The sequence below is a fragment of the Bos grunniens genome, chromosome X (assembly GCF_055505025.1).
Source record: "Bos grunniens cultivar Pamir isolate PY7600 chromosome X, Bosgru_T2T1.0, whole genome shotgun sequence".
Taxonomy (NCBI): domain Eukaryota; kingdom Metazoa; phylum Chordata; class Mammalia; order Artiodactyla; family Bovidae; genus Bos; species Bos grunniens.
This window is the reverse complement of record NC_141194.1, coordinates 45,159,707-45,187,610: the sequence shown is the minus strand read 5'-3', so window position 1 is coordinate 45,187,610 and position 27,904 is coordinate 45,159,707. Positions and strand designations below refer to the sequence as shown.

General features: G+C 37.1%; 2 protein-coding genes across 7 annotated transcripts in view; one reads left to right on the top strand and one right to left on the bottom strand.

The window, feature by feature from the left end:
* Positions 1-27,904, bottom strand: part of LOC147340247 (zinc finger X-linked protein ZXDB-like) — a 115,469-nt gene that overhangs the window by 52,769 nt on the left and 34,796 nt on the right. The gene's annotated exons all lie outside the window — the stretch shown is intronic.
* Positions 1-27,904, top strand: part of LOC147340248 (zinc finger X-linked protein ZXDB-like) — a 150,395-nt gene that overhangs the window by 121,752 nt on the left and 739 nt on the right. Inside the window, exon 3 of one of the 2 annotated variants that reach the window (XR_015159909.1) lies at positions 27,596-27,742. The exons of the other annotated variant lie outside the window; for it this stretch is intronic. The gene's annotated coding sequence lies outside the window, so the exon portion shown is untranslated. The remainder of the gene's footprint in view (positions 1-27,595; positions 27,743-27,904) is intronic. 2 annotated transcript variants of the gene reach the window in all.

The window sequence follows — 27,904 nt, the reverse complement described above, 5'->3', positions numbered from 1 at the left end:
TGCTGCTAAGTCGCTTCAGTCATGTCTGACTCTGTGCAACCCCATAGACGGAAGCCCACCAGGCTCCCCCGTCCCTGAGATTCTCCAGGAAAGAACACTGGAGTGGGTTGCCATTTCCTTCTCCAATGCATGAAAGTGAAAAGTGAAAGTGAAGTCACTCAGTCGTGTCTGACTCTTAGCGACCCCATGGACTGCAGCCTACCAGGTTCCTCCACCCGTGGGATTTTCCAGGCAAGAGTACTGGAGTGGGGTGCCATTGCCTTCTCCGATATATTATATATATGTATATATAATTATATATATAATTATAATAGTTATAATTATATGATTATATATAATTATATGATTATATAATAGTTATGATCACTTTTGTTCTAACTATATATAATTTATATTATATATAAATTGTATCTATAATACTTTATATATACTTTATATATATAATATATACTTTGTACATACTTTAATATATACTTTATATATATATTATATATATATACTTTTGTTCTAACTATATATATGTAATATATATATTAAAATTTATATTATATATATAATTATATATAATCATATATATTTATATGATTTATAATTTTATATATATTATATATAATCATTATATATAATATAATATATATTTATATATATGATTACATATAATTATATATATGATTATATATAATTATATATATGATTATATATAATTATATATAAATATACATGATTATATATATAAATATATATGATTATATATAAATTATATATATAATTATATGATTATATAATAGTTGTGATTACTTTTGTTCTAACTATATATATAATTTATATTACATATATAAATTATATTTTATATAAATTATTATTATATAATAATATATAATTATTAAAATATAATAAAATAAAATATTACTATATAATAATCCATATTATATATATGATTTTATATATATAACTTATATACATAATATACATTTTATATATATAATATATATGTTCTAATTATATATATAATATATATAAACTTTTATAATTATATAAATTATAATTTATATAATATAATAAATATATATAATTTATATAATTAATATTATATTATAATACAACCATATATATGCACCCAACATATGAGCACCTCAATACATAAGGCAATTGCTAAGAAATTAACAGTAACCCAATAATAGTGGGAGATTTTAATGCCTCACTAATACCAATGGACAGATCATCCAGACAGAAAATTAATAGGGAAATATAAGCTTTACATGATACATTGGACCAGTTGGACCTAATTGATATCCACACGGCATTTCATCCACAAACAATAGATTTCACCATTTTCTCAAATTCACATGGAATATTCTCCAGGATAGACCCCATCTTGGGCCATAAATCAAGATTGGTAAATTTCTAAAAATTGAAATAATTTGAAGCATCTTTTCTGACCATAATGCTATAAGATTAGATGTCAACTACAGGGAAAAAACAATAAAAAACACAAACACATGGAGGCTAAACAACATGCTTCTGAATAACCAACAGAACACTGAAGAAATCAAAATATGACTAGAAGGAAATGACCATGAATACATGACAACTGTTTTGAGCTGCAGTAAATGGGACTATGGGATGCAGTGCTAAGAGGTAATCTTATAACAATGCAAGCCTACCTCAAGAAACAAGAGAGAAATAGAAAAAAAACAATCTAATCTTACACAGAAAGCAAGTAGAAAAAAGAACAAAAAACTCCAAAAGTTAGAACAAAAGTAATCATAAAGATCAGAGCAGAAATAAATGAAAAAGAAATTAAGAAAAGTATAGCAAAGATCAATAAAACTAAAAGCTGGTGTTTTGAGAAGATAAAATTGACAAACTATTAACCAGACCTATCAAGAAAGGAGAAAACTCAAATCATTAAAATTAAAAATGAAAAAGGAGAAATTACAACAGGTAACAGAGAAATATAAAAGATAATGAGACAACCATGAGCACCTATATGCCAATAAAATGGACAACCTGGAAGAAATGGACAAATTCTTATAAAACTATAAACTTCTAAAACTGAACCAGGAAGAGATAGAAAATATGAACAGACCAATCACAAACACTGAAATTGAAGCTGTAATAAAAAATCTTCCAGCATACAAAAAGGCCCAAGGACAGATGGCCTCATGAGGAAATTCTATCAAAAGTTTAGAGAAAAGCTAACATATATCTGACTTAAAATCTTCCAGAAAATTGTAGACAAATGAAAACTCCCAAACTCAGTCTACAAGACTGGCATCACCCTGATAACAAAACCAAAGATGCCACAAAACATAATTACAGACCAGTAACACTGAAGAAATTAGATGAAAAAATCCTCAACAGAATTCTAGCAAATGGAATCCAACAACACATTATAAAGATCATACATCATGATCCAGTGGGCTTTATGCCAAAGATGCAAGGATTCTTCAATATACAGAAATCAATATGAGACACTATATTAACAAATCGAAATATAAAAACCATATGATCATTTCAATAGATTCAGAGAAAGCCTTTGACAAAATTCAATGCCCATTTATGATAAAAACTCTCCAGAAAGTAGACATAATATAAACATACTTCAATATAATAAAGGTCATATATGACAAACCCACAACAAATATTATTCTCAACAGTGAAAAGCTGAAAGCATTTGCTTTAAGATCAGGAAGAAGATAAGGGTGCCCATTCTCACCACTATTATTCAACATAATTTTGGAAGTCCTAGGCATAGCAATCAGAGAATAAAAAACAAGTAACAGAAATACAGACTGGAAAAGAAGAATTAAAACTCTCACTGCTTGCAGATTACACGATTCTTTATATAGAAAACCCTAAAGATGTCACCAGAAAACTACTAGAGCTTATCAAGGAATATAGTAACATCTTAGCATACAAAATTAATACACAGAAATCCCTTGCATTGCTATACACTCAATGAAAAATCAGAAAGAGAAATTACAGAAACTGTACCATTACATGGAGAAGGCAATGGCACCCCACTCCAGTACTCTTGCCTGGAAAATCCCATGGACGGAGGAGCCTGGTGGGCTGCAGTCCATGGGGTCGCTAAGAGTCAGACACGACTGAGCGACTCCACTTTCAATTTTCACTTTCATGCATTGGAGAAGGAAATGGCAACCCACTCCAGTGTTCTTGCCTGGAGAATTCCAGGGATGGGGGAGCCTGGTGGGCTGCCGTCTATGGGGTCACACAGAGTCAGACACAACTGAAGTGACTTAGCAGCAGCAGCAGCAGCAGTACCATTACATCATTGCAACAAAAAGAATAAAATACATAGGAATAAATTTGCCAAAGGAGACAAAAGACAGGTATGCAGAAAACTATAAGACACTGATGAAAGAAATTAAAGACTACCCAAACAGGTGGAGAGATATTCCATGTTCTTGGATTGGAAAAAATGGTATTTTGAAAATGACTATACACACCAAAGCAACCTATAGATTCAGTGCAAACCCTATCCAACTAACAATGATATTTTTCACAGAACTAGAAAAAATAATTTCACAAACTGTATGGAAACACAGAAGACCCCAAATAGCCAAAGCAATGTTAAGAAAGAACAATGGAGCTGTAGTCATCATCTTTCCTGACATCAGGCTATACTACAAAGCTACAGTTATCAAGACAGTATGGTAGTGGCACAAAAAAAGGAACATAGGCCAATGGAACAACATAAAAAGTTCATAGATAAATCCATGCACCTAGGGTACCTTATCTTTGACAAAGGAGGCAAAAACATACAACGGAGAAAAGACAGTCTCTTCAAGTGCTGCTGGGAAAACTGGTCCACTATATGTAGAAGAATGAAATTAGAACATTTTCTAACACCACACAACAATAAACTCAAAATGGATTAAAGACCAAAATATAAGACCAGAAATTATAAAACTCTTAGATGAAAACATAGGCAGAATACTCTTTGACATAAATCACAGCAAGCTCCTTTATGACCCACCTCTTCAAGTAATAGGAAATAAGAACAAAGATAAACAAATTAGACCTAATTAAATTTAAAAGCTTTTGTACAATGAAGGAAACTAAGCAAGGTGAAAATACAACTCTCCAAAAAGAAAAAAATAATAGTAAATGAGGGCAGTCCCAAGATGGCAGAGGAATAGGACAGGGAGCCCACTTTCTCTCCCACAGATTCATCAAAAGACCATCTGAATGCTGAGCAACTTCCACAAAACAACTTTTGAACACTGCTGGAAGACACCAGGCATCCAGAAAGGCAGCCCAATCTCTTCAAAAGGAGGTAGGACAAAATATAAAAGACAAAAACTGAGACAAAAGATTTAGGGACAGAGACCCATCCTGGGGAGGGAGTCAAGAAGGAAGAGAAGTCTCCACACAGTAGGAAACCCTCTCACAGGTGTGTCTGTGGGGAGTTTTGGAACCTCAGAGAACAACATAACCAGGAGGGGGGGGGAAAACACAGAATATGCACCTAACCACAACAGCCAGCAGATAAGTGGCATAGACACTCATATCTACCACAGTGAGTGGGGGCTGGACAGGAAGGCATGGGCTGCATCATGAGTCCTTAGGGTAAGGACCAGGCCTGAATGCCCTGAGGACAATCTGAGGGAGATAATGTGATATAGCAACCGAAACCATGGGATTGACAGAGAAACGACAAAAAAAGACCTTTCCCTCGAAAGATTCTATCACCACACAGTGACCCCTGGTGCATTCACAGAACAAAGAATTGAGCGATTACCAAAGGAGAGCAAGCCGGCTGCTTAGGGCCTTCCCTCCCCAGAGGCAGAGAGGCAGGCAAGCCACAGCCAGAGACAGAAGACAAGGGGCTGCTGCAAACTTGGCCCCAGAGACAGAATCTGTCACCAAACTGTGAGCTGGCTCTCAGTTGCTAACCTCATCTTCCTGGGATTGTGGACGACTGAGATCTGCCAGGGGTGTCAGAATCTGAGATCAGCTCCCCAGAGGAGACACACGGTACACCTCGGACTGTGCTCTCGTGGCACACCCGGAACAATGAACAGCGGGGACCGTGCAAGTGAATAAGACACATAGCCCACCTGGGAGTGTGCTTGCCAAGCACTAGGTCACCTAAGCTGCTTGGACTTGGGAAGGACACAAAACGCACAGCCCATTTGGGTCTGTGCCCTTGCAGAATACATGAGAACCTGAGTAGTTAGACCTGGGAAGTGCATGAAATGCAGGGCCCTTTTGGGACAGTGCCCTCACAGAGCACCCTGGAGACTGAGCAGTGTAGACCTGGGAAGCACACAGCACCTTGGGCTGTGACAAACCCAATGTGGTCCATCCACTTCAAGCACTCCCCACACATGCAAGTGATAATTGTTTGCAGTGTCCCTCACTCCCCACAACACAGCTGAACAAGTGAGCCTGTATAAGTGGCCACCTTCACCCCTTTGTGTCAAGGGTAGAAATAGACCCTGAAGAGACTTGCAAACAGAGGAAGCCAAAATAAACAAAGAAGGGGAAACTGCTCTGCAAGTAACAGATGCAAAGGATTAAAACCCTGCATTTAATACTGGAGATATTTGAGGGACACCTATAGACCCAGAGAACAAATACAAGCCAGAACAAGGGACTACCTGATACTGAAGACACCACACTGCCCACAACAACTCCAGAGAAATTCCTAGATATATTTTTATTATTATCACCTTTTAATTTTAAAAAAAAGTTCTTTATTACTCCTTTAACTTCCACGTTTATAGCCTACTATTACCTTTCCAAAAATCCTGCATTTTTAAAAAGAATTCCATATTTTTTAATTACTCTGATTGATTATGTTTTGTATTTTTTATGTTGTATTTTGAGAGTCTAACTTCTATTCTTGGTTTTTAATCTTTGCTTTTTGATATTTGTTATCATTTTGTATCTCAGAATCTAATCCTCATTATCCATTTTTACTTAGGGAATTGACTATAGGCTTGATTGCTCTCTCCCATTTTGACTCTCCCTTTTCTCCTCTAGGTCACCGCTATCTCCTTCCTTGCTCTTCTCTGCTCTACATAAATCTGTGAATCTCTCTGGGTGTTCCAGGCTGTGGAGAGCACTTAGGGATTAGATTAATGGCTAGACTGCTCTCCCCTTTTGACTCAAACTTTTCTCCTCCTGGTCACCTCTATCTCCCTCCTCCTTAAGGAGGAGATAGGGAGTTTACCTGAAAAAGAATTCAGAATAATGATAGTAAAGATGATCAAAATATTGAAAACAATATGGAGTGACAGATAAATAGACTAGAAACATGGATTGATAAGATCCAACAAATGTTTAACAAGGACCTAGAAGAAATAAAGAAGAATCAATCAATAATGAATAATGCAATGACTGAGATCAAAAGCACTCTGGAGGGCATCAACAGTAGAATAACTGAGGCAGAAGAGAGGATAAGAAAGGTGGAAGACAGAATGTTGGAGATAAATGAAACAGAGAGGGGAAAATAAAAAAAGAATGAAAAGAAATGAGGACAATCTGAGAAGCCTAAGGGAAAATGTTAAATGCCCCAACTTTCAAATCATGAGTGTCACAGAAGAAGAAGACAAAAATAAACGACATGAGAAAATACTTGAGATAATGGTCAAAAACTTTCCTAATACGGGCAAGGAAACAGCCATCCCAATCCAAGAAACCGAGAGTCCCAAACAGGATAAATCCAAGGCAAAACAACCAAGATACATATGAATCAAATTAACAAAGATCAGCAGCTCGATTCCAGAAAAATAAATGACCCAATCAAAAAATGGGCCAAAGAACTAAATAGACATTTCTCCAAAGAAGACATACAGATGGCTAACAAACACATGAAAAGTGTTCAACATCACTCATTATCAGAGAAATGCAAATCAAAACCACAATGAGGTACCATTTCACACTAGTCAGAATGGCTGTGATCCAAAAGTCTACATGCAATAAATGCTGGAGAGGGTGTGGAGAAAAGGGAACCCTCTTACACTGTTGGTGGGAATGCAAACTAGTACAACCACTATGGAGACCAGTGTGGAGATTCCTTAAAAAACTGGAAATAGAACTGTCTTATCAATAACCTCAGATATGCAGATGGCACCACCCTTATAGCAGAAAGTGAAGAGGAACTAAAAAGCCTCTTGATGAAAGTGAAAGTGGAGAGTGAAAAAGTTGGCTTAAAGCTCAGTATTCAGAAAACGAAGATCATGGCATATGGTCCCATCACTTCATGGGAAATAGATGGGGAAACAGTGTCAGACTTTATTTTTGGGGGCTCCAAAATCACTGCAGATGGTGACTGCAGCCATGAAATTAAAAGACGCTTACTCCTTGGAAGGAAAGTTATGACCAACCTAGATAGCATATTCAAAAGCAGAGACATTACTTTGCCAACAAAGGTCCATCTAGTCAAGGCTATGGTTTTTCCTGTGGTCATGTATGGATGTGAGAGTTGGACTGTAAAGAAGGCTGAGCACCGAAGAATTGATGCTTTTGAACTGTGGTGTTGGAGAAGACTCTTGAGAGTCCCTTGGACTGCAAGGAGATCCAACCAGTCCATTCTGAAGGAGATCAGCCCTGGGATTTCTTTGGAAGGAATGATGCTGAAGCTGAAACTCCAGTACTTTGGCCACCTCATGCGAAGAGTTGACTCATTGGAAAAGACCCTGATGCTGGGAGGGATTGGGGGCAAGAGGAGAAGGGGACAACAGAGGATGAGATGGCTGGATGGACGTGAGTCTGAGTGAACTCTTGGGAGTTGTTGATGGACAGAGAGGCCTGGCGTGCTGCGATTCATGGGGTCTCAAAGAGTCGGACATGACTGAGTGACTGAACTGAACTGAACTGACTGATGACCCAGCAATCCCACTGCTAGCATACACACTGAGGAAACCAGAATTGAAGAGACACATGTACCCCAATGTTCATTGCAGCATTGATTATAATAACCAGGACATGGAAGCAACCTAGATGTCCATCAGCAGATGAATGGATAAGAAAGCTGTGGTACATATACACAATGGAGTATTACTCAGCCATTAAAAAGAATACATTTGAATCAGTTCTAATGAGGTGGATGAAACTTGAGCCTATTATACAGAGTGAAGTAAGCCAGAAAGAAAAACACCAATACAGTATACTAACACATATATATGGAATTTAGAAAGACACTAACGATAACCCTGTATGCGAGACAGCAAAAGAGACACAGATATATAGAACAGTCTTTTGGACTCTGTGGGAGAGGGAGAGGGTGGAATGATTTTGGAGAATGGCATTGAAACATGTATAATATCATATAAGAAATGAATCGCCAGTCCAGGTTCAATGCAGGATACAGGATGCTTGGGGCTGGTGCACTGGGATGACCCAGAGGGATGGTACGGAGAGGGAGGTGGGAGGGGGGTTCAGGAAGGGGAACACATATACACCTGTGGCAGATTCATGTTGATGTATGACAAAACCAATACAATATTGTAAAGTAAAAATAATAATAAATAACTGATAAATGGCTTAAAAAAATAACAAAGATCAAACATAAAAAGTAAATATTAAGAGCAGCACAGGGAACACGACAAATAACACACAAGGGGATCCATAAGGATAATAGATGAACTTTCAATAGAAACTCTCCAGGACAGAAGCAAATGGCAGGATATACTTAAAGTGAAGAACACCTACAGCCAAGATTATTCTACCCAGCAAGGATCTCATTCAGATATGAAGGAGAAATCAAAAGCTTTACAGACAAGCAAAAACTGAGAGAATTCAGCACCACTAAACCAGCTCTTCAAGAAAAGCTAAAGGATCTTCTCTAGACAGGAAACACAGAAAAGGTTTACAAAAATGAACCCAAACAAAATATTAAATGGTAATGGGATCATGCTTATCAATAATTATCTTAAATGTAAATGGGTTAAATGCCCCAACCAAAAGACAAAGACTGGCTGAATGGATACAAAAACAAGACCTGTATATATGCTGTCTACAAGAAACCCACCTCAAACCAAGGGACACATACAGACTGATACTGAAGGCCTGGAAAAAGATATTTCATGCAAATTGAGACCAAAAGAACACAGGAGTAGCAATACTCACACCAGATAAAATAAACTTTGAAATAAAGACCATGATAAGAGACAAAGAAGGACACTACATAATGATCAAAAGATCAATCCAAGAAGAAGATATTAACAATTATAAATATATATGCACCCTACATAGGAGCACCTCAATATGTAAGGCAAATGCTAAGAAGTATGAAAGGGGAAATTAACAGTAACACAATAATAGTGGGGGACTTTAACACCGCCACTCACACCTATGGATAAATCAACTAAAGTGAAAATTAGCAAGGAAACACAAGCTTTAAATGATACAATGGACAATTTAGACCTAATTGATATTCATAGGGCATTTCTCCTAAAAACAAGGGAATTAAACTTTTTCGCAAGTGCACAAGGAACCTTCTCCAGGATAGACCACATCCTGGGCCATAAATCTAACCTTGGTAAATTCAAAAAATTGAAATCATTTCAAGCATCTTTTCTGATAACATCACAGCAAGATTAGATGTCAACTGCAGGGAAAAAAAAACTATTAAAATACAAATTTATATGGAGGCTAAACAACATGCTTCTGAATAACCAACAGATCATGGAAGAAATCAAAAATGAAATCAAAATATTCATAGGAACAAATGAAAATTAAAACACGAGCACCCAAAAGCTATAGGATTCAGTAAAAGCAGTGCTCAGAGGGAGATTCATAACAATACAAGCCTACGTCAAGAAACAAAAGAAACGTCAAACAATTAACTGAACTTTACATCTAATGCAACTAGAAAAAGAAGAAAAGAAGAACCACAACGTTAGAAGAAGGAAAGAAATCATAAAAATCAGAGCAGAAGGAAATGAAAAAGAAACGAAGGAGACTATAGCAAACATCAACAAAATTTAAAGCTGGTACTTTGAGAAGAAATAAAACAGATAAACCATTATGCAGACTCATCAAGAAAAAAATGCTAGAAGAATCAAATCAATAAAATTAGAAATGAAAATGGAGAAAGAAGAAGCAGACAACACAGAAATACAAAAAAAATCATCAGAGACTACAATGCACAATTATATGCCAATAAAATGGAGAACTTGGAAGAAATGGACAAATTCTAAGTATAACCTTCCAAAACTGAACCAGGAAGAAATAGAAAATCATAGCAGAACTGTCACAAGCATGGAAATTGAAACTATAATACAAAATCTTCCAACAAACAAAAGTCCAGGGCCACATGGCTTCACAGGTGAATTCTACCAAAAATTTAGAGAAGAGCTAACACCTGCCCTACTCAAACTCTTCCAGAAAACTGCAGAGGAAGGCAAACTCCCAAACTCATTCTATGAGGCCACCATAACCCTAATAACAAAAGAAAGATGCCACAAAAAAGAAAAATATGGGCCAATATCATTGATAAACATAGGTGCAAAAATCCTTAACAAAGTTCTAGCAAACAGAGTCCAACAACATATTAAAAAGATCATACATCATGACCAGGTGGGATTTATCCCAGGGATTCAAAGTTTCTTCAAAATTTGCAAATCAATCAATGTGATATATACCACATTAACAAACTGAAAGATAAAAACTATATGATTATCTCAATAGATGTAGAGAAAGCCTTTGACAAAATTTAACACCCATTAATGATAAACTCACCTGAAACAAGCATAGAAAGACCACATCTCAACATAATAAAAGCCATTTACCACAAACCAACAGTAAAAATTATACTCATAGGATAAAAATTGAAAGCATTTCCCCTAAAATGAGGAAGAAGACAAGGTTGCCTACTCTCATCACTACTATTCAACATAGCTTTGGAAGTCCTAGCCACAGCAATCAGAGAAGAAAAATAATAAAGGAATCAAGATTGGAAAAAAAGAAGTACAACTCTGTTTGCAGATGAGATGATCCTCTACACAGAAAACCATTAAGACACCACCAGAAAATTACTAGAGCTAATCAATGAATATAGTAAAGTTGCAGGATATAAACTTAATACACAGAAATCCCTTGCATTCCTATACACTATCAATGAGAAAACAGAAAGAGAAACTAAGGGGAAAATCCCATTTAACATTGCAACAAAAAGAATAAAATACTTAGGAATAAATTTACCTAAAGAAACAAAAGACCTATATATAGAAAACTATAAAACACTGATGAACAAAATCAAAGATGACACAAATATATGGAGAAATATGACATGTTCATAGATTGGAAGAATCCATACAGTGAAAATGGGTATACGACCCAAAGCAATCTATAGATTCAACACAATCCCTATCAAGCTACCAAGTATTTTTCAGAGAACTAGAACAAATAATTTCACAATTTGTATGAAAACACAGAAAACCTCAAATAGACAAAGGAATCTTGAAAAAGAAGAATGGAACTGGAGGAATCAACCTGCCTGACTTCAGGCTATACTACAAAGCTACAGTTATCAAGACAGTATGGTACTGGCACAAAGACAGAAATATGGATCAATGGAACAAAATAGAAAGCCCAGAGATAAATCCATGCACCTATGGACACCTGATCTTTGACAAAGGAGGCAAAAATATACAGTGGAGAAAAGACAATCACTTTATCAAGTGGTGCTGGGAAAACTGGTCAACTACTTGTAAAAGAATGAAACTAGAACACTTTCTAACACCATACACAAAAGTAAACTCAAAATGGATTAAAGATCTAAATATAAGACCAGAAAGTATAATACTCTTAGAGGAAAACATAGGCAGAACTCTGACAGAAACCACAGCAAGATGCTCTATGATCCACCTCCCAGAGTAATGGAAAAAAAATAAATAAACAAATGGAACCTAATTAAACTTAAAAGTTTTTGCCACAATGAAGGAAACTATGAGCAAGTTGAAAAGGCAGCCTACAGAATGGGAGAAAATAACAGCAATTGAAGCAAGTGACAAAGAATTAATCTCAAAAATATACAAGCAGCTCATGCAGCTCAATTCCAGAAAAATAAACAACCCAATCAAAAAATGGGCCAAAGAAATAAACAGACATTTCTCCAAAGAAGACATACAGTCGGCTAACAGACACATGAAAAGATGCTCAACATCACTCATTATCAGAGAAATGCAAATCAATACCACAATGAGGTACCATCTCATGCTGGTCAATATGGCTGCCATCAAAAGTCTAGAAATAATAAATGCTGGAGAGGGTGTGGAGAAAAAGGAATGCTCTTACACTGTTGGTGGGAATGCAAACTACTACAGCCACTATGGAAAACAGTGTGGAGACTCCTTTAAAACCTGGAAATAGAAATGCCACATGACCCAGCAACCCCACTACTGGGCATACACACTTAGGAAACCAGAAATTAAAGAGACACATGTACCACAATGTTCATTGCAGCACTGTTTTTAATAGCCAAGACATGGAAGCAACCTAGATGTCCATCAGCAGATGAATGGATAAGGAAGTTGTGGTACATATACACAATAGAATATTACTCAGCTATAAAAAAGAATGCATTTGAATTAGTTCTAATAAGGTGGATGAAACTGGAGCCTATTATACAGAGTAAAATAAGCCAGAAAGAGAAACACCAATACACTATATTAATGCATATATGTGGATTTTAGAGAGATGGTAATGATAATCTTATATGCAAGTTAGCAGAAGAGACACAGATGTAAAGAGCAGGATTTTGGAGTATGGATTATACGAGCAGACTTATGGAGTAGAAGGCGAGGTTGGGATGATATTAGAGAATAGCATTGAAACATGTATATTCAGTTCAGTTCAGTTCAGTTGCTCAGTCATGTCCGATTCTTTGCAACCCCATGAATTGCAGCATGCCAGGCCTCCCTGTCTATCACCAACTCCCAGAGTTTACCCAAACTCATGTCCATCGAGTTGGTGATGCCATCCAGCCATCTCATCCTCTATCATCCCCTTCTCCTCCTGCCCCCAATCCCTCACAGCATCACGGTCTTTTCCAATGAGTCAATTCTTCTCATGAGGTGGCCAAAGTATTGGAGTTTCAGCTTCAGCAGAAACATGTATATTACCATATATAAAACAGATGACCATTTCAAGTTTGATGCATAAAACAGGGCACTCAAAGCTGGTGCTGTGGGACAACCCAGAGGGATAGCTAGGGGAGAGAGGTGGGAGGGGGGTTCAATATGGTGGGACATATGTACACCCATGGCTGATTCATGCCAATGTATGGCAAAAACCACCACAATATTGTAAAGTAATTAGCCTCCAATTAAAATAATTATTCCAAAAAAAAAGAAAAAAGAATAACAAATGATACAACTGCCAAAGGATTAATCTCCAAAATAGACAAACAACTCATGTAGCTAAATTCAAGGAAAACAAACAACCCAATCAAATGTGGGAAGAAGACCTAAACAGACATTTGTCCTAAGAAGACATGCTGCTGCTAAGTCGCTTCAGTTGTGTCCGACTCTGTGTGACCCCATAGACAGCAGCCCACCAGGCTCCCCCGTCCCTGGGATTCTCCAGGCAAGAACACTGGAGTGGGTTGCCATTTCCTTCTCCAATGCATGAAAGTGAAAAGTGAAAGTGCAGTCTCTGAGTCTTCTCTGACTCCTAGCAACCCCATGGACTGTGGCCCACCAGGCTCCTCTGTCCATGGGATTTTCCAGGCAGGAGTGCTGGAGTGGGGTGCCATTGCCTTCTCCACCTAAGAAGACATAGAGATGGCTAATAAACACGTGAAATGATGCTCAACATCTCTCATTATTAGAGAAATGCAAATCAAAACTACAATGAGGTATCATCTCACACTGGTCAGGATTACCATCATCAAAAGTCTACTAACAAGAAATGCTGGAGAGGGTGTGGATAAAAGGGAACCTTCTTGCATTATTGGTGGGAATGCAAATTGATACAGCCACTGTGGAGAACAGTATGGAGGTTTCTTTAAAAACTAGGAATAAAACTCCAGTTCAAGTGGAAGAGTAGAGGACGTGCACTCTTCTCCTCCTTCGAGAGCATCAAAATCACAATTAGCTGTTGAACAACCATTGACAGGAGGATGCTGGAACCTACCAAAAAAAGATACTTCACATTCAAAGACAAAGAAGAAGCTTCAGTGAGATGGTAGGAAGGGCACAACCATGATAAAATCAAGTCCCATATCTGCAGGGTGGGTGACCCACAAACTGGAGAATAATAATACCAAAGAAGTTCTCCCACTGTTGTGAAGGTTCAGAACCCCACGTCAGGCTTCCCAGCCTGGGGACTCAAAAAACGTACTGGGGAATCCCCAGGGAATCTGACTTTGAAGGCCAATGGAATTTGATTACAAGGCTTCAACAGGACTAGGGGAAACAGAGACTCCAGTTTTGGAGGGAACAAACACATCTTGTATGCACCAAGACTGAGAGGAAAGGAGCAGTGACTCCACAGGAAACTGAACCATAACTACCTGCTAGTGTTGGAGGGTCTCCTGTAGAGGTATGTGTTGGCACAGGCTCACCACAGGGGCTGGTAGCAGCTGTCTAGGAATGTCCCCTTTGGTGTAAACCCTCTTGGAGGTTGCCATTAACTGGACTATAGAGCCAGTAAACCAGAGAGCACAGTCACCTCAGGCCAAAAAACTACCAGGGAGGGAGCTCAACCCCACCCATCAGCAGATAATTAGATTAAATCTTTACTGAGCAAGGCCCTGCCCACCAGAGCAAGACCAAGCTTTTCCCACCACCTGTCCCTTCTATCAGGAAGCTTACACAAGCCTCTTAGACTCCTCCATCAGAGGGCAGACAGAAGAAGCAAGAATCACAGTCCCACAGGGACTAAAACAAAACCATATTACAGAAAGCTGACGAGCACAAAAAAGCACAAACTTACATCCCAGATGAAGGTACAACATAAACCGCCCCCCCCACCCAAAAAAAAACAAAAACAAAAACAAAAAAACAATTCAATGAAGTGGAAATAGGCAACCTTCCAGAAAAAGAATTCGGAATAATGATAGTGAATATGATTCAGGATCTCAGAAAAAGAATGGAGGCAAAGATTGAGAAGATGCAAGAAATGTTTACCAAAGACCTAGAAGAACTAAACAACAAACAAACAGAGATGAATAATTCAGTAGAAGGAATCCATAGCAGAATAACTGAGGCAGAAGCACAGATAAGTGACCTGGAGGACAGAATGGTGGAAATCGCTGCCACAGAACAGAATATAGAAAGAAGAATGAAAAGAAATGAAGACAGCCTAAGAGATCTCTGGGACAGTATTAAATACATGATCATTCACATTATATGGGTCCCAGAAGGAGAAGAGAGAGAGAAAGGAGCTGAGAAAATATTTAAAGATATAATAGCTGAATACTTCCTTAATATAGGGAAGGAAATAATCAACCAAGTCCAGGAAGCACAGAGAGTCTCAGGCAGGGTAAACCCAAGGAAGAACACACTGAAACACATAGTAATAGAACTGACAACAATTAAAGACAGAGATAAAATATTAAAAGCAACAAGGGGAAAATGACAAATACAAGGGAATTCCCATCAGGCTGATTTCTCAACAGAAACTCTACAAGCCAGAAGGGAATGGCATGACATATTTAAAATGATTATAGAGAAGAACCTACAATCAAGAATATTCTACCCAGCAAGACTGTCCTTCAGATTTGATGGAGAAATCAAAAGCTTTCAAGACAAACAAAAGTTAGGAGAATTCAACACCACCAAACCAGTTTCCCTGGTGGCTCAGATGGTAAAGCGTCTGCCTACAATGTGGGAGACCCAGGTTCAATTCCTGGGTCAGGAAGATCCCCTGGAGAAGGAAATGGCAACCTACTCCAATATTGCCTGGAAAATCCCATGGACGGAGGAGCCTGGTAGGCTACAGTCCACGGGGTCACAAAGAGTCGAACATAACCGAGGACTTCACTTTCACTTCAAACCAGTTTCACAACAAATGCTAAAGGAACTTCTCTAGGCAGAAAACAAGAGAAGGAAAAGCCATACCTACAGAAAATAAACCCAGAACAATTAAGAAAATAGGGTCACATATATCAATAAGTACCTTAAATGCAAATAGATTAAATGCACTAATCAAAAGACATAGACGGGCTGAGCAGATGAAAACATGTGCGTGTATGCACTTCTGCTTACCACATATCACTCTGCTTGAGTCTCTAAATTTAATTTAATTATTCTATACCATTAGGTTAATCATGTTCCCATTATGACTTTCAATTGTAATTATCTTTTTTTTTTTTTTTTGGTCTGGCTATTGATTGTGAAAACTAATAAACATCTTTTACTACGTGAGTTTGAGTGAACTCCAGGAGTTGGTGATGGACAGGGAGGCCTGGCGTGCTGCAATTCATGGGGTCACAAAGAGTCGGACATGACTGAGCGACTGAACTGAACTGAACTGACTGAACTAATACTTACTTAAAACCATTGTATCATCATTGATCAAAAGAAAAATTTCAGAATTCTATATAACCAAAACTACCATTTAATAGAAAACCCTGTAATCACTTTTTAAAATCTGGATGCATATTAGAATTATCTTGGAATTTTTTGAAAAATACAAATTATCAAGCATTTTTTTCTGTCAGAGCTCCAAATATGTTTCTAATGAGAGGCCATATTTAAAAACAACTGTACTACATGAGAATCTTCTACATTTATCTAACCTGTTTCACTTTTTCTATTTCATATTCAGTACTGCCATTTCATTTAGTTTATGTTCTCCAATTTATCCATTTTTTATGTTCTTTCTCAAGCCTTTATTAACCATAGTAGAAAAGCTTTTGTATACATGTATATAAGTAATATGTATAATATATATTTTAGAAAACTCATGAATTTTTGCCTAACCAAAAAATTTTTGACACTTTTATTCCACTTCTTTGACTTTGTATGAATAGAAAACTACATTTCTAATTTAAAAAAATAGATATGCAACAAAAGTCTACTATATAGCACAGGGACATATAGTCTATATCTTGTAATAATGTATAATGGAAAATAATTTCAAAAATAATATATGTGTAAAACTGAATACACATTTATTTTGTGTGTGTATAACCAAATCACACACACACACACACAAAGAATTCTACTTTTTGAAATTTAGTAATGTTTATCTTTTTGTGAGTTTTTCTAAATGTCCTATGGACATCTAATAACAACATGTGCTGTGCTGTGCTTAGCTGCTCAGTTGTGTCCGACTCTTTGTGATTCCATGGACTGTTTATAGCCTGCCAGACTCCTCTGTCCATGGGGATTCTCCAAGAAAGAATACTGGAGTGAGTTGTCACGCCCTCCTCCAGGGAATCTTCCTAACCCAGGGATTGAACCCAGGTCTCCCACACTGAAGGTGGATTCTTTACCATTTGAGCCACGAGAGAAGCCCAAGAATACTGGATTGGGTAGCCTGTCCCTTCTCCAGGGGAACTTCCCAACCCAGGAATTGAACTGGAGTCTCCTGCAGTGCAGGCAGATTCCTTACCAGCTGAGCTACCAGGGAAGACTGGTAGTGTGAGATACAAAACTTTAAATATATTTGTGCAGAATATGGTTAATATAAATTAAGTATAAATCTATTGTATTTAAATTATTAGTGACATTACTCAAGATTATCTTATTATTTTTTCTGCACTTGATAAAATATGCTCAGAGAACTGTTAATATATTTCACTGTGATTATATATTTTTTCCCCTAATATTTCTTCTGATTCTTGTTTATGTATCTTTGTTTCTTCATTCTTTAAATTTAAGATAGAATTTAAATTCTATATCCTTTGTGAATTGTACCTTTTATCATTAAAATGTTCATCTTTGTTTTGTTTAAAATAAACAAATAAATTATAAAAAGAGAGTAGAAATAAAATCCAGCAATCCTCATGGACAGGCAAATTTTGTTTTTATTTTTAATTATCATGCAAAATTCAAAATTGTTATTAGATTTCAATGAAACTTTGTCAAGTTTCTGTCATATCTGTACAATTTCAGGAATTTTAAAGTTTCTTTTTTTACTGTCCAGTGTTAATTACTCTACTTGATATATTAATGTTCATTTGTAGTAGTATTTTGTGTAAAATCAGCAAAAGGTTTAAATCTTCTTATAGTGTTTACAAATGGTTGAATTATCTTCATTAACTAGGCTATCAAAAAACTCTAAGAAACTATTACTAATTTAGGGCTTCTCTGGTGCTTCAGATGGTAAAGAATCTGCCTGCAATGAGAGACCTGGGTTTGATCCTTGGGTTGGAAAGATCCCCTCCAGAAGGGGATGGCTACACATGCCAGTACTCTTACCTGGAAAATCACATGGACAGAAAAGCCTGGAAGGTTACATAGGGTCCATAGGGTCACAAAGAGTCAGACATAATGGAGCACATACAACCATTACTAATTCTATTAAAAACTTATCTATTCCTTTTTAAAAATTAACATTTTTGGCTTAATCTGTATGTGTTTTGTCTGTAAGTTGACTCTCGATATAAGAATCATTTCTATTAATTTCATTGTTCATATTTATCACTTTTGTTTCATGTTTCATTGATTTTTACCAGAATTTTCTTTTAATTCTTTAATTAATACACTTAAATTTGACAAAGAAAATACTCATCATGCATTCCCAAGCCAAATGCTGTAATTTCTCCATAAAATTCTTATAAACATTATCTCAAATTGGAAATAAAATTGTATATTTAAGCTTAATTACATATTCATTTCTATTAAAATATATTGTGGATTTTAATTGAATATGCTACTTTACTAAAAACATTCCTGAAAGTAGAAAATTTTGCTTTCAACTATGATTTAATGAGAAACAAATTCTTCACATACAATTTTACGTTTGTGATTTCATGAAATATTTTCCACATACTAGCTTCCAGTTCCAAAAATCTCAAATCTATTTTTTCTTCTCTTCTCCCACATTTCCAGTATTGGATCTCAATAGCTCCATTCATAATGTGGTGCAGCCCTAGCTTTACACCTTTGTGTTACACCAGCAAGTGTGTGGGCATGGCAAACAGCAGAAGTATCCAACAAAGTTTTTCCCAACCAGTGCACGTACCACATAAAACTTTCCATCTAATAAGAAATTAAAAGTATTTCAAACTTAACTTCCCCTTAACTGGATCTCCAAAATAGCATGAGAAAACAAAAATGAGGAAATTTATAGTGAGAAGTATCTGTTGTCTTAAGCATGGGCAAAATATATTACTTTTGAGAAAATTATATAAACATAAGTCTATGTAAACACACATAGAAAGGCAAGGGCTCCTCTTAGACGTCCTGGAAAAAGCTATGCAACTGAGGGATCTTGAAGTGTATTTTCTATTCACTTCACTGTAACTGTGACTGTGGTATGCAGAATTCTAAGATGGTCTTTTAAAGCTTCCCAAACACCAGTGTACTCACCTTCTCCTAGGTAATTTCGTACAGTAATTCAGGTACTGAAGTTAAGGGACTATATGCATATATATTATTTTTATGAGAATTTTATGGTGAAATTGTAGGTATTTGGCTTGGGTATGTATGATATGTGTTTTCTTTGTCAAATTTAAATTTATTGATTAAAGAAATTGAAGAATATGTATGTATGTGTGTATGTATGTATGTGTGTATGTGTGTGTGTATGTATATATATATATATATATATATATATTCCAATACTTTGGCCACCTGATATGAAAGAGTGGACTCATTGGAAAAGACCCAGATGCTGGGAAAGATTGAAGGCAAAAGGAAAAGGAGGAGGCAGAGGATGAGATGGTTAGATAGCCTCACCAACTCAATGGATATGAGTTTGAGCAAACTCTGGGAAATAGTAAAGGACAGAGGAGTCTAGCATGCTGCAGTCTATGGGATCACAAAGATTCAGAGACAGCTTAGCATCTGAACAACAAACAAATAAATAAAATAAAAACTAGGAATAAAACTACCATATGACCTTGCAATCCCACTACTGGGCATATACCCTGAAGAAATCATAACTCAAAAAGACAAATGTACCGCAATGTTCATCACAACGCTATTTACAATATCTTGGACATTGAAGCAACCTAGATGTTCAACGAGAGATGAACGGATAAGGAAATTTAGGTACATATACACAATGGAATATTCAGTTCAGTTCAGTTTGGTCGCTCAGTCGTGTCCGACTTCCTGCGACCCCATGAGTCGCAGCATGCCAGGCCTCTCTGTCCATCACCAACTCCCAGAGTTCACTCAGACTCACGTCCATCGAGTCAGTAACGCCATCCAGCCATCTCATCCTCTGTTGTCCCCTTCTCCTCCTGCCCCCAATCCCTCCCAGCATCAGAGCCTTTTCCAATGGGTCAACTCTTCGCATGAGGTGGCCAAAGTACTGGAGTTTCAGCTTTAGCATCATTCCTTCCAAAGAAATCCCAGGGCTGATCTCTTTCAGAATGGACTGGTTGGAACTCCTTGCAGTCCAAGGGACTCTCAAGAGTCTTCTCCAACACCACAGTTCAAAAGCATCGGCACTTAGCCTTCTTCACAGTCCAACTCTCACATCCATACATGACCACAGGAAAAACCATAGCCTTGACTAGACGGACCTTTGTTGGCAAAGTAATGTCTCTGCTTTTGAATATGCTATCTAGGTTGGTCATAATTTTCCTTCCAAGGAGTAAGCGTCTTTTAATTTCATGGCTGCAGTCACCATCTGCAGTAATTTTGGAGCCCCCAAAAATAAAGTCTGACACTGTTTCCACTGTTTCCCCATCTATTTGCCATGAAGTGATGGGACTGGGTGCCATGATCTTCATTTTCTGAATGTTGAGCTTTAAGCCAACGTTTTCACTCTCCACTTTCACTTTCATCAAGAAGCTTTTGAGTTCCTCTTTCTGCCATAAGGGTGGTGTCATCTACATATCTGAGGTTATTGATATTTCTCCTGGAAATCTTGATTCCAGCTTGTGCTTCTTCCAGTCCAGCATTTCTCATGATGTACTCTGCATATAAGTTAAATAAGCAGGGTGACAATATACAGCCTTGACAAACTCCTTTTCTTATTTGGAACCAGTCTGTTGTTCCATGTCCAGTGCTAACTGTTGCTTCCTGACCTGCATACAGATTTCTCAAGAGGCAGGTCAGGTGGTTTGGTATTCCCATCTCTTTCAGAATTTTCCACAGTTTCTTGTGATCCACACAGTCAAAGGCTTTGGCATAGTCAGTAAAGCAGAAATAGATGTTTTTCTGGAACTCTCTTGCTTTTTCCATGATCCAGCAGATGTTGGCAATTTGATCTCTGGTTCCTCTACCTTTTCTAAAACCAGCTTGAACATCAGGAAGTTCATGGTTCATGTATTGCTGAAGCCTGGCTTGGAGAATTTTGAGCATTACTTTACTAGCATGTGAGATGAGTGAAATTGTGCAGTAGTATGAGCATTCTTTGGCATTGCCTTTCTTTGGGATTGGAATGAAAACTGACCTTTTCCAGTCCTGTGGCCATTGCTGGGTTTTCCAAATTTGCTGGCATATTGAGTGTAGCATTTTCACAGCATCATCTTTCAGGATTTGAGATAGCTCAACTGGAATTCCATCACCTCCACTAGCTTTGTTTGTAGTGATGCTTTCTAAGGCCCACTTGACTTCACATTCCAGGATATGTGCCTCTAGATGAGTAATCACATCATCGTGATTATCTGGGTCATGAAGATCTTTTTTGTACAGTTCTTCTGTGTATTCTTGCCACCTCTTCTTAATACCTTCTGCTTCTGTTTGTTAGGTCCATACCATTTCTGTCCTTTATCGAGCCCATCTTTGCATGAAATGTTCCCTTGGTATCTCTAATTTTCTTGAAGAGATCTCTAGTCTTTCCCATTCTGTTGTTTTCCTCTATTTCTTTGATTGATCGCTGAAGAAGGCTTTCTTATCTCTTCTTGCTATTCTTTGGAACTCTGCATTCAGATGCTTGTATCTTTCCTTTTCTCCTTTGCTTTTCACTTCTCTTCTTTTCACAGCTATTTGTAAGGCCTCCTCAGACAGCCATTTTGCTTTTTTGCATTTCTTTTCCATGGGGATGGTCTTGATCCCTGTCTGCTGTACAATGTCACGAACCTCATTCCATAGTTCATCACGGACTCTATCTATCAGATCTAGGCCCTTAAATCTATTTCTCACTTCCACTGTATAATCATAAGGGTTTGATTTAGGTCATACCTGAATGGTCTAGTGGTTTTCCCTACTTTCTTCAATTTAAGTCTGAATTTGGCAATAAAGAGTTCATGATCTGAGCCACAGTCAGCTCCTGGTCTTGTTTTTGCTGACTGTATAGAGCTTCTCCATCTTTGGCTGCAAAGAATATAATCAATCTGATTTTCGTGTTGGCCTTCTGGTGATGTCCATGTGTAGAGTCTTCTCTTGTGTTGTTGGAAGAGGGTGTTTGGTATGACCAGTGCATTTTCTTGGCAAAATGGAATATTACTTAGCTCTAAAAAATGCATTTGCATCAGTTCTAATGAGGTGGATGAACCTAGAGCCTATTATACATAGTGAATTAAGTCAGAAAGAGAAAGATAAATATCACATATTAACTCATATATATGGAATCTAGATGGAGAAGGCAACAGCACCCCTCCGGTACTCTTGCCTGGAAAATCCCATGGATGGAGGAGCCTGGAAGGCTGCAGTCCATGGGGTTGCTGAGGGTCAGACATGACTGAGTGACTTCATTTTCACTTTTCACTTTCATGCATTGGAGAAGGAAATGGTAACCTACCCCTGTGTTCTTGCCTAAAGAATCCCAGGGACGGGGGAGCCTGGTGGGCTGCCATCTAAGGGGTTGCACAGAATCGGACATGACTGAAGTGACTTAGCAGCATGGAATCTAGAAAGATGATACTGATTTTCCTATTTGCGGGACAGCAAAGGAGACACAGAAATAAAGAACAGACTTATTGCCAGATTGGGGCAAGGAGAAGGTGGGATGACTTGAGAGAGTAGTATTCAAACATATATATTACCATATGTAAAACAGATAGTTGGTGGGAATTTGCTGTATGATGTAGGGAACCCAAAGTTGTTATTCTGTGATAACCTAGAGGGTTAGGATGAAGAGGGAGGTAGGAGGGAAGTTTAAGAATGTATACCTATGGCTGGTTCATGTTGATGTATGACAGAAGCCATCAGAATATTGTAAAGTAATTATCTTCCAATTAAAAATAAAATTTTAAAAATTGTCATATATATATATATATATATAGAGAGAGAGAGAGAGAGAGAAAGAAAGAGAAGAGAATTATGACTGATTCGTGTTGTTTTATGACAGAAACCACACAGGACTGTAAAGCAATTGCCCTTCAATTAAAAAAGTAAATTAATTAAAAGTAATACAAAAACCCCTTGATTTCCAGTTTTGTTGGAAATCTTCTCACTGATTTAACAAAGCAAATGAAAAAATATTTAGCTAGACAATTCCACCTTTTTATGTCATTCAAGTAGCAGACAAGGTCATTGTAGAGTTGAAAGCAAATGTTTGTGTCTTACAAACTTCTACAAACTAGAAATGAAAGTACAACCCATATTGACCTGCTGTTGCTGCTGCTGCTGCTGCTAAGTCGCTTCAGTTGTGTCTGACTCTGTGTGACCCCATAGACAGCAATCCACCAGGCTCCTCCATTCCTGGGATTCTCCAAGCAAGAACACTGGAGTGGGTTGCCATTTCCTTCTCCAATATATTGACCTGAGGCAGAGCCTAATTAGCTCAATCAGGTAAAACCTGAAATCAAAGGTGACTAAAGGGGAAAGGATTTTAACATTGAAAGTGCTGGAAAAGTGCTGGAAACCCAAAATCTGATTCACAGCTTCCTTAAAGATTTATCAAGGACAGATAAAAATCTTGAAGCTTTGTCCTCAATTAGTAATGCCTTAATCAATCTAAGGAAATAAATTTAATTTTCCCAACTGCTACCTATAAACTAGTAAATGTATAATACCTGATTCATAACTAGATGTTAAAATAAAGCTGAGATATTTAGTGTTGTCTGTTTATATGTTTTATATACATTATACATACAACATATGTCTACCTCTGGATAGTATCAAAATTAAATTTATAAAAAAGCTCTTTCTATTGATTTTAAGACCTGACAAATAAAATATTTCTAAATACAAAGAAAACTGGCAAGAATTAATTCCAGGTTCACATGATCTAGGAAATACTCAACATTAATATCTGGTACTAAAGCTAATTTAAGCTATTTGCTTTATCAAACAGACTTTTTTATTGTAACTAGGTTTACTGAAGGTCAATAAGTTTATGCTATTTGTCTTGTAGACTTTGTCAGCAAGGAAAATCAACTTGGTATGATGATATTTTCTTAAGTTATGAAATAAAGGTTAAGTGAGATAGTTTTCTGGAGAAGGCAATGGCACCCCACTCCAGTACTCTTGCCTGGAAAATCCCATGGATGGAGGAGCCTGGTGGGCTGCAGTCCATGGGGTCGCTGAGGGTCGGACACAACTGAGTGACTTCACTTTCACTTTTCACTTTCATGCATTGGAGAAGGAAATAGCAACCCACTCCAGTGTTCTTGCCTGGAGAATCCCAGGGACAGGGGAGCCTGGTGGGCTGCTGTCTATGGGGTCGCACAGAGTCGGACACGACTGAAGCGACTTAGCAGCAGCAGCAGCAGCAGAGATAGTTTTCACGTGAACTCTTTAGGAATAATTATGTTTTGGGTACATCTATTTAAAATAGTTTCTCAAGATTTTTGGTAATTGAAACTTTACAGTTTTGCTAAGCTAAATTATGGAATTTGTTAAATATCAGTTCATTTCCAATAAGATAAGGTGCTGGATCACTTACTGCTAATTAGGCCTATATTTACTTACTTTTGTCTCCTTACAAGAGGGAAACTAAAGATTTTAGGATTTAACGAACATGTTTTGCCACGCATTGAGAGAAAAAAAAAATGGACTATGAGAAGATATATGTTTTAGAGGTTGTGGAATATTCATATGTTTGCCTATCAGGAAATGCTGATATGACCAAGAGTTCACAATTATTGCTAATCAGTTTTCATTAGAGGTCAAGGTTTTTAAGAATTCAAATTGTAAAATACATTATTAAGCTACTGGGATAATAAGGAAAACATTTAAGTGTTCAAGGAATGTAGGATGTATATTTTTAGCAAAAGAAGGTATTTGTTGTTCAGTTGCTCAGTCGTATCTGATTATGCAACCCCATGGACTGCAGCACACCAGGCTTCCCTGTCCAACACCAAGTTCCGGAGCTTGCTCAAACTCATGTCCATTGAGTCGCTGATACCATCCAACCATCTCATGCTCTGTTGTCCCCTTCTACTCCTGCCTTCTATCCTTCCCAGCATCAGGGTCTTTTCTAACGAATCAGCTCTTTGCATCGGGAGGCCAAAGTATTAGAGTTTCAGCTTCAGCATCAGTCCTTCCAATGAATATTCCAGGTTGATTTCCTTTAGGATTGACTGGCTTGATCTCCTTGCAGTCCAAGGGACTCTCAAGAGTCTTCTCCAACACCACAGTTCAAAAGCATCAATTCTTTGGCATTCAGCCTTCTTTATGGTCCAACTCTCACATCCATACATGACTACTGGAAAAACCATAGCTTTGACTATATGTAACTTTGTTGCCAAAGTGATATCTCTGCTTTTTAATATGCTGTCTAGGTATAAAGAATGGAAATGCATTTTGTTAAAGGAAAGTGACTTTGTCTTAAAGCTTGTTTTCTGGATGGGAAAGAAAATAAGAGATGAATGAATACAGATATAGAAAGTTACGGGAGATTTGTAAAGGGGAATTTTGAGAAAAGTTTTGTGCAACATCAAGCTGGGATTGGATTGAATTTAATTAGGTAAATGAATTTTGTTATTGAGGGTAGGCTGGTACAGGATCAGAGTTTGGTTTTCTCTGTTATGAGAACAGTATTCTTGGAATGTTAATCTACATTTAATAAGAGATTATGAGTTTTTCTTTCTAAATGATCTGCAAGTACCTTAAAAATATTTTATTGTTACTTTGATTGAATGAATAAGTACTGTATTGTTTCACAGGGACTCATGATCCTATTTGACCAAGTGCTTTAAAATATTTATCTTTGACAAATTTCCCAAATATAAAATTCTCAGTGTTCTAAACCTTTTGATATTTATTCATATAATTTCCTAAATCAAAATTTAATGAAGTCTTTTGACCTCCAGCCAACTTCTGCATGCATCAAACGGCCCCTGAAACTACACAAAGAGAAACTAATTAGGCTTGGATATGTTAAATTATATGGGAAACATTGTCATATAAATGGTGATAAAAACTTCTTAGGTTATATTCTATGGGTATCATTAATACACATACTCCAAAAGTTATATGAAACTCCTAAAATCTAAGTATTTGCCCAGGTGTTGCTAGTGGTAAAGAATCAGCCTGGCAATGCAGGAGATGCAAGAAATGCAGTTTTGATCCCTGGGTTGGGAAGATACCCTGGATGAGGAAAAGACAACCCACTCCAATATTCTTGCCTGGAAAATTCCATGGACAGAGGAACCTGGTAGGCTACAGTCCATGGGGTCACAAAGAGTTGGGCACTACTGAGCCACTGAGTGCACACACACAGAAATCTGAAATGTATAATATTTTCAGTTATAAATATACATATAAATATAAATGTATAATATTTTCAGGTATAATATTTTCAGTTATTAGTACCTTAAAATGTTATGTTACAGAAATAATCAAATTTCTTGTCAATTTCATTATAATCAGATCTTTAGCCACAGCATTTTAAATGTTTTAATTTATAGATAATCATTATTTTACTCTGATGCTTTTATAAAATGAATATCTTCAAAGAGATTCATAAAAAAGAATTTTGACAAATATAAATGTCTGATAACTTTCAGATAATACCACTAAACTGGGTAAGAAATCATAAAGTTCTAATGGAAAACCTAATAACTTCATTCAGGTGAACAGGAATTAATTACATGGGACTGAAGTGTTAGTCGCTCAGTCATGTCTGACTCTTTGTGACTACGTGGAACCCACCAGGCTCCTATGGCCATGGAATTTTCCAGGCAAGAATACTGGAGTGGGTTGCCATTCCCTTCTCCAGGGGATATTCTGGACCAAAGGAGATAACCTGGGTCTCCTGCATTGCAGGCAGACTCTTCACTGTCTGAGCCACCATGGGACTGAATGTTTGTTTTGTTTTGTTTTTTTCCTGAAATATACTGTTTGTTCATCTTTGTTTCCCAGAAAAACTTCTCTTTTACACTATAACCTACAACAAGTTGATAACATATACTTTGTAATTGAAGATGAAACATTTACCTTTCTCTCTTGACCTGATCCCTCAATAATTTGGTTTCTGCAGCTGGCTCCTTTGTGGACTTAATGGTTTATTGTGACCAGATTACAACTAGTTATATAAATAATTGTTTTAGTTTGCTGTCTCTTGTTTTCAAATTATTTATGCTTTGTGTCTCTCTCTGATGTACTATGGCTTTATTAATGTTACCAGCTGTATTCCTTATATCCTGTATATTTTATAGGATTATTATCTCCTGTATTACCCAGTGTGTGACCAGGCTTCCAACAAAATTACTGATGGCTAAACATATTTGGGAGGGATTGGGGACAGGAGGAGAAGGGGATGACAGAGGATGAGATGGCTGGATGGCATCACTGACTCGATGGAGGTGAGTCTGAGTGAACTCCGGGAGTTGGTGTTGGACAGGAGGCCTGGCGTGCTGCGATTCATGGGGTCTCAAAGAGTCGGACACGACTAAGTGACTGAACTGAACTGAACTGAAACATCTTGAAGTAGTCAATCATGTATACATACATATATATATGCATGT